At 46.7% G+C, this 14,065-nt stretch overlaps 1 pseudogene; it reads left to right on the top strand.

Annotated features, from left to right (window-relative positions):
• The window catches only part of LOC142570708 (uncharacterized), a 67,877-nt pseudogene that overhangs the window by 49,415 nt on the left and 4,397 nt on the right, over nucleotides 1–14,065 (top strand).

Raw genomic sequence — 14,065 nt, 5'->3', positions numbered from 1 at the left:
CCTTTTTCTTTACGAGGACAACAGGGGATACCCACGGGCTTTTGGACGGCTGGATGATGTCGTTGCGCAGCATATCGTCGACTTGTTTTCTTATAGCTGCACGGTCTCGCCGCGAAACTCGGTAAGGGCTCTGGCGGAGTGGTCGAGCGCGCTCCTCGGTGATTATGCGATGCTTGGCGACTGGTGTTTGTCGAATCCTCGATGACGTCGAAAAGCAGCCTTTGCATCGTTGGAGCAGACTTCTGAGCTGCTGTTGCTTAATCACGGGGAGACTTGGATTAATGTCGTAGTCTGGTTCGGGAACCATCGTCGTCCGGGTAGATGCGGCGGAATCCGATAGCACAAACGCATTACTGGTTTCCAGAATTTCCTCGATGTACGCGATTGTCGTGCCCTTGTTGATGTGCTTGAACTCTTGGCTGAAGTTTGTCAGCAACAGTTCAGTTTTCCCTCCATGCAGTCGAGCGATGCCTCTTGCGACGCATATTTCACGGTCTAGCAGTACACCTTGGTCGCCTTCGATGACGCCTTCTACGTCAGCGGTTGTTTCGGTGCCGACCGAAACAACAATGCTCGAGCGAGGCGGGATGCTCACTTGATCTTCGAGAACACTCAAGGCGTGGTGACTACGAAAGCTCTCCGGCGCTATCGCTTGATCTTCCAACAGCGTTATCGATTTTGACTTCAGGTCTATGATTGCGCCGTGACGGTTCAGGAAGTCCATGCCCAGAATGACGTTTCGTGAACACTGTTGGAGGGTAACGAAGGTGGCAGGGTAAGTCCGGTCATGAACGGTTATTCTTGCCGTGCAGATACGAGTCGGCGTAATGAGGTGTCCTCCAGCGGTCCGAATTTGGGGGCCCTCCCATGCAGTCTTAACCTTCTTCAACTGGGCGGCGATGTGTCCACTCATTACGGAGTAATCGGCCCCTGTGTCGACTAAGGCAGTGACTGCGTGGCCGTCGAGAAGTACGTGGAGGTCAGTGGTTTTTTGTCTGGCGTTGCAGTTGGGTCTTGGCGTCGGATCACGGCTGCGTCGGGTTCAACTGAAGCTGGAACGTCGCGTCGTCAAGCCGTCTTTCGTCGGTGTAGTCTTGGCTTCCTGACTTCGTCGGGACGGCGGCGTGTCGTCATTAGGTCGTCGACATGGTTTCTTTGTCGTCGTCGTCGGCGGCGGAGGATCTTCGTCAGTTCGACGAACAGCAACCGCACCTCCATCGGCTGCTGCTTTTAGTTTTCCGGATATGGGCTGGCTGACCGGCCCCTGGCTGGGCCAGTGTATGGTCGGCTCTGCGGCGAGAGGTAGCGGCCTGGTGATGGCGAACGCGACGCTCGTCGAAAGCTCCACTGAGTGGCGGCGAGGTAGTCGGCGATATCGCGAGGGCGTTCACCTTGCTGCGAGTGCGAAGCGTTGGCGGCGAAACCTCACAGTCCCATCTCCCTGTATGGGCATTGGCGATACAAATGGCCGGCTTCTCCGCAGTGATAGCAGAGCGGGCGGTGGTCGGGGGCTCGCCAAATGTCCGTTTTCCTCGCGTATGTGCGCTGGGCGACGGGTGGGCGTGCTGACGGCGGCGGCGGCGGACGACGGATTTGCGGCGTTACAGGGCCCTGGCGCGGACGCGGAGGGGGGCCTTGACGGCGTGCGACGGCGTTGTAGGTCATCGCTCCTGGCTGGGGCTGCGGTAACTGAGGTTGCACCTCAGGAAGTCTTAGGCGATCGGTGCACCTCTTCTTTCACGATGTCGGCGATCGAAGCCATTTGGGGCTGCGACGAAGGGAGGACCTTGCGCAGTTCTTCGCGCACAATGGCCCTGATGGCCTCCTGAAGGTCGCCGGAATCCCGTCCTTGGATGGCGTACTGCGGCGCGAGCCCCTGGCGGTTATATTGCCGGGTGCGCATCTCCAGAGTTTTCTCGATCGTCGATGCCTCTGCAGAAAACTCAACTACGGTCTTCGGCGGGTTACAAATAAGTCCTGCGAAATGTTCTTGCTTGACGCCCCGCATCAGGAAGCGGACTTTTTTCTCCTCTGACATTTCCGGGTCGGCGTGCCGGAAAAGACGGGCCATCTCCGTGAAGATCGCGATGGACTCGTTTCGCAGCTGCACTCTGGTTTCTAGTAGTGCTTGGGCTTGCTCTTTTCGCATGACGCTTGTAAACGTTTGCAAGAAGCCGCTTCGGAACAGGTCCCACGTCGCTAAGGTGGCTTCTAGATAATCGAACCAGGTCCTGGCGGCGTCTTCCAGTGCGAAATAGACATGCCGCAGCTTGTCGTCGCTGTCCCAACTGTTAAACGTAGCGACCCTCTCGTACGTCTCGAGCCAGGTTTCCAGGTCCTCGAATGTTGATCCGCGGAACTTCGGAGGTTCCCTGGGCTGCTGCAGCACGATGGGGGACGCTGGGGCTGCCATTGGGGTTGCCTTGTCCACAATCTTCTTGTTCTTCTCAGGTAGAAGTTCGTGCTCCGGGGGCAGCTGTTGAAGACGGCGGCTTGCTCGATGCTCCGGGACTACGTTGGTGTTGTCTTTGCGGTCTGGGCTTGGATCACGGCTTGTCGGGGGCGTCCGGTACATGAACGAAAAGCACCTCCACCAGATGTCACGTGGTGGTGACGTTGAAGAACACAGTAGCAAATACTGTGAAAGATAAAACTAACTTTTATTGGGCGAACCTGTGCCCACAAAAACAGGCTACACTTATAGCACAACGATAGCGGCGAACACGGTCGGCGATCGTCGAAAATCTGATCAGCGGGTCAAGTGCGTCGGCTTTTATACAGCAGTCATCGAATGTTCCAGACTAATCGTTGGGACCCGCATGCCTTCCACAAAGTTCTACAGCATTCGAGTCACGCGATGAAATCAGATAACACAAGGTTCGGCGACAACACATAGCGGATAGAAGCATCGATAACTTTCCAGAAACTTCGGATACATGCAGACGCGTCCCGCGCTGTGCGATAACATTTGTTAGGCGGCGAAACGTGGTCGCCTGTTAAATGTAAGTACACGTGTCAATATAAAGCCAACTTGAGACAATGAGGAAAAGGAAAGCATTGGGGGAAATGAGCTGCGGTTGATATTTAAACGTAGAGAATAATGTGAAAAGGGGAAGTGAAAGCGGACGAAAATTTCACGTAGGAAACGAAAAACCATGAACATTGCATTTCCGTCCCATCTAGCTACCTGCAAGATTGCGTAATCGGTCTCCTCGGAAGTGTGGGAAATACCAGAAGTACGGAGGGGGGGAAGGGTTCGCGCGCAAACGGCCTGTTTTCTATGTATTCTTTCTTGTGTGCAATGAACATGTCAGTTGTTAGTTCAGTGCCTGCCCTGTCTATTCCTCTTTCTTGTGCGGCTCTCCCTTGACGCTGCTTTTACCATGAATACCTCTACCGCGTGACCAGCTTGCCATGCTTTCACGCACATTTTGTTTTCCGCTTTAGCGCTCCTAATGCTGATGCGTTATTATTCTGCCTCTGTTATACTACCAGTGTAACTACTGTTGCGTAGAAACTCAGAAAAAAATTCAATAGCATACGTGTGAACAGCGGGCGGCATATGTCTAAATATTAGAGTGCATTCTCTGTTTAAGTCACAAGAATCACGTAATTTACATTTCAGAGGACAGCGACGTGTAAGTATGAGCAGTGATTTTTTCTTTTCACTTTTCTTTGAGCAACAACAACCTAGTAGTAGACAATTAAAGAGGCTATACTATGAACAGGATTTACATCTTGTGAGCTTGTATCCACACGAACGTGTTCTAGTGTGGTATTGTGGAATCTCAGTTTCCTGAAAAAATCACTCATTACATATACCAGATTATCGAGGATCTTGTTACTAGATTCAAGGCTTACGCTCCTTGCAAATGTTGATGCCCGCGATGGGAATACAAATTTTGATTGCAATAAGTTGGCAATGAAATTAGCGACGTACTGCGAAAGAAAGGACACTAGAAGACACACAATTTGTGATACTTCGTAGGGACGCTGTCGCGAGAGGGTTAAGAATTTTATACAATTGCATTCTCTTTTCGCTGCGCGTTTTTGAGCATAGCAAATGCGTGCCTCCCTGATAAATTAGCCAGACGCAGAGACCCCGAACACGTGACTCACGCGACCATGTGACCGCCGAGTACGCGCTCTCTGGCGTCTGGCGCTTTTTGATCCCGCCACGAGCACAGTTTACTATTTCACTATATGTGGTACCAGTCCACCTCACTCGCCAAGAAGCCGACAAACCAGACGCGCCAAATAATCTGACAGAAAGCTTGGTGAGCTTGCATATTTATGCAGTTGAAAGAGTGTAGGTGTTGACCGGAGGATATCTAGCTACCGTTTGTTGCTTCACTGCGCAAATTCCGTAGAGAACATAGTTCTCCACCGGCACGTAGATGAAGTGCAGACGGGGCTATTTATGAACCCACGTTTTACATGACTGCAGTCCTATGTGAGCGCTATTGGTCTAGACAGCAGCAGAGGCAGCAACCACGATCAGCAAAGTCCAGGAGAGCTTGCCTAGAAAATAGCGCGTTAAAGATACACAGGCGAGGTTACAAGCACACGACCTTTTGATTTAGAGCTAGAATTTTAATACACCTGACCACTTAACGCGCGGAGTACTACACTGGGATGGCCACAATTCTTTTGTAGTTTGCGCAGCGTTACGCGATATCTATGAAACGGAGTTTTGCTGACTACCGCAATGTGCATAGCTAATTCGACCTTCAGTGCCGCTCTTCCTGTCTCCTTCTGCGTTTTATTTTGTACCACAATACGTCGTCGAATGAAACAGAGTATGTATCTCTTAGTTTCAAATTCTGCCTATGCGGGATGGAGACATCCACTTCTCTAAGGACTGTGAACGGGGATTGTGTCTCTTTCACAGTACTTACTACTCGAGTACAAAGCTTTCAATTGTATTGCACAAGTAATATTCTACGATGTCCATCATTAACCGACCCAGTTCACGCTTTCGCTACAGTTGGCCTATAACATTCCCCGATTTCTTTCACAGTGGTACTACCTGCAGCATTTATATATCCAAGCTTTGAATTTCTTCTACTCACACTGGTGGACGCGCTCTGAGGCATAAAAGCACAATATTATAGGATCGAACATCTTGCATGAGCTATTGACGTGGGATCATAACCAATGTGAATTCACGCCTTCATTCCCCTTTTGCACGCTCGGTTTTTTAAGCTATATTAGAATACATAAAGAGAAACGCTTAATCTTGTGTCAGCACATAAATTCCCGCGTCACAAGTCCTGTATATCGTTTTGTATTATTGATAAAAGGGAGGAACTCCAAGAAGTACGTTGTTGTTAGGACAATTTTTTTTTTGTGCCAGGGCCCAGGCTGACAGGGTCATGTCGAAGTGTACAGGCGATTGTGGTGTGAAAGTTCGTCTAAGCAAGACAAGTGTTTGCATTGGTGTTTTAGGCTAAGACATGCAAACATGCTCTCTGCAGGTTTGCCTTCAGCTCGCTGACGTTCGCCATCTGCGGCTGCGGCCTCATCATCGTCTTCTGTTTGCTCCTAGCTGCCTTCCTCCTGTTCCCCAAAGCAGGTATGCAGTGCGGCTGCCTCGCGCATCTTGCACTGACCAACCTTCAATTTTAGTGAATAAAGAAAACTTTTTTGATGCCATTATGGTCGATAATCCGGTTCTTGCGCTCGAGGACCCTTGTTTTAAACGCACCACCAAACATGCAATAAAACGAACAGCTTTCTTTGGTATTTGAAGCAGTTCTCGCGGTTCGTTAGTGGCCGGTGGTCAATGGTGTGGCGGTCGGACTCGAGAAAAGAAAATCTTCGTTCATCCGCTCCGGCTTGCTCTCTCTCAAACTCCTTCTCTCTTTCGCTGTTTCCTCCGCTTGTGTGTGTGTGTGTGTGTGTGTGTGTGTGTGTGTGTGTGTGTGTGTGTGTGTGTGTGTGTGTGTGTGTGTGTGTGTGTGTGTGTGTGTGTGTGTGTGTGTGTGTGTGTGTGTGTGTGTGTGTGTGTGTGTGTGTGTGTGTGTGTTCGTTCGTTCGTTCTTTCGTTCGTTCGTTCGTTCGTCCGTCCGTCCGTCCGTCCGTCCGTCCGTCCGTCCGTCCGTCCGTCCGTCGGTCGGTCGGTCGGTCGGTCGGTCGGTCGGTCGGTCGGTCGGTTGGTTGGTTGTAAAACGTTGGCTGGTGCTTGGTGCTCGTTCGTTCTTTCGTTCGGGGTGTAAAAAGCTATTCTTATTGAGTGCGCCGAAGGTGTTTTTCTGCGTCGGCACTTTGAAAGGGCGCCCTGTACCCATTAAGGCTTGGATATTGCAGCCATTTATCTCTGCCATAAATATTCTAACGAACTCTACAACCCGTGGGCGCTCAGAAAGGCAAGTGTGCAGAGTTTTACCGCGGCATGTTTTCACGTTCCGTCATACCGTCACTTTCAATATATCACCACTTCGAAAGGTTCTTTTTCGTATTACATCCATGCTACCATGGTTTTCAACGACTTTAACATTTTGTCGCCTGTTTCACTGGTTTTCACGTGCAGAAGCAATAGATTCCGTATGAGATAGGTCGTATGTAAGGAACCATTGTCCATTGGTTACAGGTTCAGAGAAAAGAGAGAGTTCGAAAGATAATTGTCCTGGAAACGTCGAGAACTAGTCAAGTGAAGACAAGACAGAAACAGTTCTCTGGAGTTAGAGTGTTTGGTAATCGCGCTATTACGACTTCAGTGATACGTGCGCTAGGGCATATATGTACTAAGGTTCGTGGCAATAAACACCGTTGTCTAAAAAAAAAAGACTGCGCGACTGAAATTCTCGGATGCGTGAAAGAAACCCCATTGCTCTTCCCGATCTCTGTCATGTGAACGCACTAAACGTTGTGTAGGGGTGACTATGGTGCTTGATTACTCGATGCCTCGGTCACCGTCTTTAGCATCCGAGGATAGCACGGTGCTAATGCCTGCCGATGAAGAGTTATCTCAAGTACTGGTATATATAGTCCTAAAACCACTTTTGAAGACTTTTGCCGCCTGGTCTGAAGCACGTATTCGGTATATTATTGTTTTTGTCTTGTTTCATCCAGCTGAACAACTGAGCCAAGGGGCCCTTCATCAAGGCGACGTCAGAGATTCTCGACAAACTATAACGACCACTCCATCGGAATTAACGAATACTTCCGGGTCAAGCCAGTTTCCAGTATTGCTTTCAACTACTCACGAATGTAAGTAACGTTTACGGACGGGCCTCTTTGCTCCCTCAGTGCTTAATGAATCGCTTGAGGTAAATAGAACGACACAAATGATAGCTGGAATGGTAAAGAAACAATGCGAACACAGATCGTGGACAATGGCGTAAATTACAACTTTTACATAGGCGAGAAGAAGACGAGAGGGTTGACGGAGGGGCCCGATTTTGATTAGTCATATCATAAGAAGCCAACTAACACTGACACCTAGGACAACATAGGGGAAATTACTTGTGCTTAATAAATGAAATAAAGAAACAATAAATTAATGGAAATTGAAGTGGATGAAAAAACAACTTGCCTCAGGTGGGAACCGAACCCACAACCTTCGCATTTCACGAAGGTTGACTTTTAGATAGGTAACACAAGTTTATTAAAGCTAGACAGTATATATATATATATACAACACAGTACTCTGTCAATGTGTACACAAGGCAAACTCCGCAAATCAAAGTGAATACAGAAATAGGAACGCAACATGGCACAATACCCCCTCTCCCCTCCCTCGCCCCTGACTGAATGCTAATACGATTTTCTTTATACAGGAATGCGACCGACATTCCTTCGCGTACGTCCAGCATGAGTGAATTTGCTATAAATGTTGAGTTGTTCATTTCTGGCTTTTGTTCTATTTTAATGCTTATCGTCGCTTGCGTCGTATGCACAACGACATCATACGGCCTTTTCTCGATATTCATGCTTTGTCACATCAATGCGCATTAAAGGGACACTAAAGCGAAACAATAAATCAGTTTAGACTAATGAAGCATTGTTTGAGAACCCTGCAGGCAGTCATTTAAAAGAAAGTAGTTTGATTATTAGATGAGAAAATGAAGTTCCAAGTATCAGTATTTGAATTTCGCCCCGAAACCCCAGCACCTGTACGTCAGCGGGACGTCAGGGATTCCAAAATACGTTTTCGTATTTGGGCCGCGTAGGCTGAGCAAAGGTTCCCGAAACTGATCATGTTTAATATTTGGTTCCTTTAGAACACAATGTAGTCCATCTGTACCGCTATATATAATTAGTAGGCCCTAGAAGATGCCATCAAAATCCAAGACGTCAGAGCCCCCAGGTGCGAGAACTTAAGCAGGCGTCGCCATCCGTATTTCGTTCTTGCGCTTTTTCTGGCTTACAAAACGTCTTATCGTTGTAAGACTGGTGTTTTTGGTGTTGTATAACGGTGATATACTGACGCAGAAGAAATAATTTTTCACTTTAGTGTCCCTTTAACTTTAGCTGCAGAGCTTCTCGTGTCTTTTTCTTTGAACCGCTGACGAAGTACTTTTTTTTGCACTTTTCTTTCTCAATTATGAAGTGCGGGGTTACGAACTTGCAAGATCCAATTTCTTTGCCGTCAAAGGTTCCGATTCTAAAACTTATATGTAACAAGTTGCTACTGTCCCTAACCTATAGATACTTACGTACCATCATATATAACGAATGATTCCTTTTACCACCAGGTAGCAAACATAGCACAGGTGAACTCCAAAATATTCCGGGGTTAAGGTTTCATAAATCATATGTATTATATTTTCTCCTAATTATTTTCAAGGGTGCAGTACATAGTATAGGTAAGGGACCCTTGTTAGTTGGGGCTTAAGGCGATGGTATGCGTGAGTGAGGGACCCGCCATAGTTGCCTAGTGGCTATGGTGTTAGGCTGCTAAGAACGAGGTCACGGGATTGAATCCCAGCTACGGCGGTGGCATTTCGACGGGGGCGTAATGCGAAAACCCCCGTGTACTTAGATTTTGGTGCACGTTGAAAAGCCACTGGTGGTCCAAATTTCCAGAGTCCCCAACTACGGCGTGCCTCATTATCAGTTCGAGCTTTTTCCACGTAAAACCCCATAACTTAACTGCGTGAGTGAGCTGCAATGTATTTAGTCAATTCTACAATAAGCAGAATAGAGTGGACAGAAATCTACAATAAAATAACTCAGCCATTAGCGTACGAATGCGAATGCTTTCACGTGCGTTAATGGCAGCAATTTATTTCAATTAAATATTTACCGTATAGAATGAAAAGGCACGTAAGCATATCTAAGCACATAAGCATATGTTGAATAGCAAGCAGGTGCCTTATTTATGGTGCAGTGTAGTCAAGAAAAGCAAATTGTAAATTGTTGTCCTCTTACGGAAAGTCTAGCCCCTTAAATTTGAAGCTAATATTTGCAAAACAATACGCTTCCTTCTGTGTTCGAAAAGTCAATCCAGTCCAACAGAGCTATAGTTCCAAAGTAAGGTGTGGAGGAATGCAACTTCAATAATATTTCTAGGATACAACCGATATGAGATTCGATATATATTGACATTAAGTGATTCGTCCATATTGAAACATTTCGTAGAGATACGCTGGAAGTAACTGTATGCCATAGAATTGTGAACATGATAATAAATTGTACTCCAGCATGCTTGAGAAACACCTATATTAGACTCTAATACACTGAGCAAGAATTGTTCATCGAGGAATGCCCTTGCAGCCTGTGGTTGAGACTACGTCGGTCAAACTGAATTTATTCGTATTGGACATCCTCGTAAGGACATGCATTGGCCGTTTTCTTCTCGCGGGATACCGAACTTTATGGTTAATTGCACTCCAGCATGGTATTAAAAGGCAGTGGCACGAAGCTCTAAAACATTTATAAACATTGCTTGGACATGCAATGTCGCTGTCGGATGTGGCTTCGATATTTGTTAAATCATAACCACTGTTGATCGTTTGAAGGTTTCATGTCCCTGTCAAGGTCTGTCTTGTTTCGTAGAATAACACATTGTTTTTTGCTTTATTCGTTTTATTTGAATCCAACGGCAATGTTTATTAAGTGCAAAAAAACATTTATTTCTTATTTCCTGCTAAAACTTACTGAGCATGGACTTGATATACAAATGTTACTCGCTAGTATTCGCGAGCTTTACTATTGCAACATTGACAGAATATACTACGGGTAAGCGCAGGTTCGGGGAACCTGGTAAAATATTCCTGCCAAAGTGAACTGCGCGAGACGTCTTTGTATTAAAAAACGAAAACGCCGCGCGCAATTTGCTGATATGCCTGTAGGATCTTTGTAGAGTTAAAGTGCGCTCGCATGTGCCATTCATGAATGATGCAGGCCATTTCGAGAGAGAGAGCAGCTATGATCAGCACATTTAGCTCAGCAAGGTGACCTGCCACGTGTTAATATCTGATAAAAAGATAAAGTACGGGTGGGGAAAATTTTTTGCTCTATTACGACACATAAGAGGGTGACGGCTTGGAATGGTTGGTGAAACATTACTTCCAAGAAAGAAAAATCACTTATACGGCCCAAAACGTGGAGAAGAGAAAGACGGCGCACAGTCATATCATCTTCTTCCTCCCACGTTTTAAACAATACAAAGAATGTTTCCGTGTCTAAAGTAACGCATAAAAGATCAAAGTTGGTCGGGAGACCTGCTCTACGGCGTGCCTCATAATCTAATCCTGGTTTTGGCTCGTGAAAACACCGAATTCCATTAAATTCAATCTGTGCGAGGGCCTAGATGTCAAAGGAGCAATCAAACGCACTAGTGAGTTCTCAAGAGATATACGGCAATAGTGCTTGCGGATGGCTGTGGAAAAGGGCAGCCTTGGCTTGGCCCGCAATTCACGTGACTTTTTGTGTGTTTTACTGAAGATAATTGGGTCACGTTATCAACTCATTCCTACGAATCGTACATGCAGCAAAAAGTTCTCAAGAGAAAAAAAAACTGCGGATAATCACAGTAAATATTCAATCTAGTGAACTGCTCGTTAATATGTTGTTCATAAAGGTTATTTTCTTTTGTGCCTAACAGAAAGCCCGCGAAGCAGCGGCGCTCTTAAACGTGCCGCGCACGAAGGAGGACCGATTCTAACCAGATGATGGAATGGCTGGAATGCTTAAAGTCAAGTGCTAAAATTAGGGCCCTGGTACGCAGAAGTACAAGGGCACCCACGCCAATTAGGTTGACGCCAAATCAGAGCTTCCCTGAAGTATTGCATTTGTGCTACTAGAAGATCCGTTAGCAATAAACAACTCGACGTCTAGAGTGGTGCATGGTCTTGTTTGGCGGCAAGGGACTCCACCGAAAATGCTCCCTCCGTGCGGATCGGCTCCACACCTCTTTGATCTGCCTCTGCCGCGAGAATAATTCGCTGCGGGTTATTCGGAGCGGGGTTCAGCAACTGAGTCATACTCCGCAGAACTTTGCGAAGCTTGGCAACTCACAATCATACGAAAATGATATGTCCATTGCCATGGCACCTCATACAGAGTGATCAGGTTTTACAGTATTTTGAAAACTCGCCTGTCGCAGATAGCATATTTTTAGTCCTTGATCTGGATTAGTCGGAGACGGACATTACTTTCACTAGAAAGGCAAACACATATTCAAGTAATTACCAACAGCTAACTAATTAACTTCTTTATTCATTACTTTAGGCCTTCATTTCCAATTCGTTTGGCTGCTGAGCACAAGGTCGCGGGATCTAATCCCGGCCGCGGCGGCTGCATTTCGATGAGTGCGAAATGCAAAAGCACCCGTATACTTAGATTTAGGTGCATGTTAAAGAACCCCAGGTGGTCGAAATTTCCGGAGTTCTCCACGAAGGCGCGCCTCGTAATCAAAGGGGTTTAGGCACGTAAAACCCCATGATTTTTTTACATTTCCAATTTATGAAGTAGAGTGGGTGAGTCTTCAACGAGTATTGAAATAGAATGCATTTCAGGAATTACACCACTTTGTAGATATGCAACATGTAGTGCCTTAAGCATTCACTGTTGTTCCACTTGTTATTTTTACGAAATGTTCTTTTATGCATTGAAGGATAAAAGCAAATGGAACGCCTATGTAGTTTGTGGTACACTTTGGGAAGTAATATCTCAAAGCGGGTGTCAGCGAGAAAACTCATCTCAAGTGGGTACATGTTGAAAACTCACTGAGTACAATTAATAAAGTGCAATTGTGCCGTAAAGAAACAAAGTAAAAAAGGTAATTGATTAGGTTTCGCTAATCAGGCAAATATGTATTGTTTGTTTAATATGTCGTCGTGCTAGTAGCCCCCGCTTTTGCGAATAAACCAGCTGAAGGAAAATAATTAAGCTGCCTACCAACAGCGATTTGTTCAAATTCCGTAAAACTGAAAAATGGGCACCCCCGTATGGCATTATAGGCATCAAAATTGTCCGGTTCTGTGCGACTAGTGCCAGACCAGGCAGAATTGTCAGTGGTGAAGGTTAATTTGAAAGTAATATATGAAAACGCACGTCGACGCGAGCGAGGAATATGGCAGAACACTGGGCAGGGTAAACAGTGCGAGAAATGGTCATAGTATATATTCGGCAGATAACGCTACTAGTAAAATGTTGCGCGATTTCCTTGTCTTCGCGGTATTCCGAGAGCGGGCACTGAGTGCTCGTCGACAATTCCGGCACGTGAGCGCTCTTTGCTAAAACAGACCCTCCATCATGGTCTTATAGTTTGAGGACAACACTGCGGCGGCGTGTGAGCGACTAGACACGCGGTACTTCGAAGCTTTCACTGCAATTGCAATTATACGGACGCTTCATGTTTACGCCCCTTCGGAATCTCACGTGGCATATGCTTCATTTTTTTGCGTCACAGCAACCACTGAAGAGGATACAACAGAAGCCATTACGGCAACGACCACTGAAAGTGAGTCTACAGTTTCAACGTTAGATATCGTCGACCAGAATTTGTGGACAGGCGCTTCGAGACTAGGCAACAGAGGGTATAAGTCAGAGTCAAGTCTATATTAGTTCACTAGCACCGTCATTCACAGTATACCAATCTACTATCCAACTACTGATCATGTTTTTAAAGGAAGCTTGTTAAAGGAAGCATGTTTTAGAGGAAGTTCTAACGATCTTGGAAGTCGGCAGCCTTTTGTAGGAGGTTGCAGCTTAACTGGACTCATTTTTGTTTGCTACAACATTGTCGGAGACCAGGAAAGAAACTGTATAAGGAGTTTCTTCCCTCCATTTTCTATTCTATGCGCGCCGCTTACATGTGCTATAAGGAATTAAGCACTTCACTCGGCCCAACAGCGACGGGCTAGTGACAGTGCCCACGCGTCCCTGCCAACCGCCTCCCGTTGATGCGCAATGGTTTTCTGGCGCAGATGGCTGTACTTCAGTGCGCGCATCTGCTCTGACGCCCGTTCTATGTAACTTTCTACAATGACGCTGTATATGGAAGCATTTCACTTGTATACTGGTCTACTGAAATACTCCGATAAAGACAATAAAAGAACTTAAATTGCAAATATTTAATGTAAGGGACATGTGCTTTGTCGCAGCGTATATGATGAGAACTTACGAAGCAGAATTATTAGTGACGATCACGCAGTAAGATGAACTGTGGTGCTGGCTTGCGTGAAAAGGCCACCCAATTAGGACCTCGGCGAGCCAGCTGCTTTGCGCTTCAAGACATAGATAGCACAGAAACTTGTTACTGACGTTCCGGGGCGGAATCTATGACCGTTGAAAAAGCGAACGGTTTGCACATCGACATTCAGCTGCCGCCATTGTGGCAGCTGGATGTCGATCTGCGTGGGCGCTATTGACACTGGCGATAGTGCCCGGGATGTGATCTCAAGGTGCAAATATCTCCTTGGCATCGGCAGTGGCAGCTGGGGTCACAGGAAAGTTTACCCAGCCCTTCTACCGGCCTGCAGCAGTATTTGCGAGGGCAACTTCGTGAGCAGTATCACCGACAGATACCTGGGCCATTCCGATGAATGCTTGGCTTGCGACAGACCTACGGAAGCTGCAGGCCGGCGGCGAGGAACCGCAGCGCGCAGTTCCT

The sequence above is a fragment of the Dermacentor variabilis genome, chromosome 2 (genome assembly GCF_050947875.1).
Source record: "Dermacentor variabilis isolate Ectoservices chromosome 2, ASM5094787v1, whole genome shotgun sequence".
Classification (NCBI taxonomy): Eukaryota; Metazoa; Arthropoda; class Arachnida; order Ixodida; family Ixodidae; genus Dermacentor; species Dermacentor variabilis.
This window is presented reverse-complemented; position numbering and strand designations above follow the sequence as displayed.